Genomic DNA, 2,415 nt, shown 5'->3' on the forward strand with positions numbered 1-2,415 from the left:
AGTTCCTCAAAGACCTAGAACCAAAAATACCATTTGACCAAGCAATCTCATTACTGGGTATATACCCAAAGGAACATAAATCATTCTATTACAAAGATACATGCATGCATATGTTCACTGCGGCACTATTCACAATAGCAAAGACATGGCATCAACCCATATGCCCATCAATGATAGACTGGATAAAGAAAATGTGGTACATACACACCATGGGATACTATGTGGCCATAAAAAGGAATAGGCTCATGTCCTTTGCAGGGACATGGATGAAGCTAGAAGCCATTATTCTCAGCAAACTAACACAAGAACAGAAAACCAAACACTGCATCTTCTCACTTATTAAGTGGGTGGGAACTAAACAATGAGAGCACATGGACACAGGGAGGGGAACAGCACACCCTGGGGCCTGATGGGGGGTGGGGGAAAGGAGAGTATCAGGATAAATAGCTAATGCATGCAGGGCTTAATACCTAGTTGAAGGGTTGATAGGTGCAGCAAACCACCATGGCACATGTTTATCTGTGTAACAAACATGCACCTTCTGCACATATATCCCAGAACTTAAAATTAAATTTATAGAAGGAAGAAAGCATTTATTTATTTATTTATCTATTGAGATGGAGTCTCGCTCTGTCACCAGGCTGGGGTGCAGTGGCATTGTCTCAGCTCACTGCAAGTCTGCCTCCCAGGTTCAAGTGATTCTCCTGCCTCAGCCTCCCAAGTAGCTGGGATTATAGGCATGCACCACCACACCCAGCAAATTTTGTATTTTCAGTAGAGACAGCGTTTCACCATTTTGGTCAGGCTGGCTCGAACTCCTGACCTCAGGTGATCCACCCGCCTCGGCCTCCCAAAGTGCTGGGATTATAGGCATGAGCCACCGTGCCTGGCAAAAGACCCATTTAATAAAGGGAAGCCAACAGGAATGTTGTGATACTGTTGCCACCTCCCAGCCTAAAGAGGCAAGGGAGGGGGACCAGTTACTGGGACTAAAGGGAAGAGCTAAATGGCTAGGACTTCCTCAACGAAGCTGTGACCTTAGTTGGAAGATACAGCCAACTAACAGCAACCCAGGTGGAGGCCAATAAAATATCGAGAAATATTCAGCCCCATTTCCACATCCCCTTTGATGTCCTACTGGTCTCTCTTTTCCCCTCTCTCCCCAGGCAGAGGGCAAAGGAACCTGCAGTCTATATAGATCAGCCTTTTGGGAACAGAGCAGAATAGAGAATAGGGTGTGGGAAACAGAAAACATCCTGTACTACTGCAGATGCCTTTTTTTTTCACAGGTGACTGCTTGGGATTAGTGTTCTGCAGAACACACTGCGAAAAGTTGACATTACTCATTTTTTTAAGATAACCAAATTGATACACACATATATAAACACGTTTTGGTTTTTTAGAGGTGGCAATACATACATTTTTTGGAAGTGATAATATAATGGAGGTATCTACAGTAATATGAAATAGCTCATTCATTTAATTTCAATTTAAGTAATTTTATTTTATTTTATTTTATTTATTTTATTGAGATGGAGTCTTGCTCTGTCACCCAGGCTGAAGTGCAGCGGCGTGATCATGGCTCACTGCAACCTCCACCTCCCGGATTCAAGCAACTCTCCTGCCTCAGCCTCCTGAGTAGCTGGGACTACAGGCATGGGCCACCATGCCCAGATAATTTTTTTTTTTTTTTTTTTAAGTAGAAACAAGGTTTCACCATGTTGGCCAGGCTGGTCTTGAACTCCTAATCTTAGATGATCCTCCCGCCTTGGCCTTCCAAACTGCTGGGATTACTTTTAAAGAGTTTCTGCACAGCAAAAGAAACTATCATCAAAGTGAACAAACAACTTACAGAATGGGAGGAAATTTTTGCAGTCTATCCATCTGACAAAGGTCTAATATCCAGAATCTACAAGGAACTTAAACACATTTACAAAAAAAACACAACCCCCTCAAAAAGTGGGCAAGAGACATGAACAAACACTCTCAAAAGATGACATTTATGCAGCCACCACGCGTGGCCATCACTTCTCAATCATGAAAAAAATAAATACAGATTTTATAGTAAAATAATAACAAGAATTGCACTTGGGACCTTCTTTAGTTACAGGCATGAGCCGCCGCACCCAGCCATCAAGTGTTGATTTTTGGGGGAGTGACAATATAATGTCCATTTCACTTCTGACTTGCAGAATATGATCACAGATTGGTTATTTTCTGCAAAAATATTTCAGGACTTTAATTTTTCCAAAGGCCAGCCTTAGCCAGTTATTATTTAGATAATTTTGTCTTGAAGCATCTTATACAGCATCCATATAAATTTTCATTTTTTTCAATTTTTTTTTTTTTTTTTTTTTGGAGACGGAGTCTCGCTCTGTCGCCCAGGCTGGAGTGCAGTGGCTGGATCTTGGCTCA

This window comes from Colobus angolensis, unplaced genomic scaffold (assembly GCF_000951035.1).
Source record: "Colobus angolensis palliatus isolate OR3802 unplaced genomic scaffold, Cang.pa_1.0 Scaffold241, whole genome shotgun sequence".
Classification (NCBI taxonomy): domain Eukaryota; kingdom Metazoa; phylum Chordata; class Mammalia; order Primates; family Cercopithecidae; genus Colobus; species Colobus angolensis.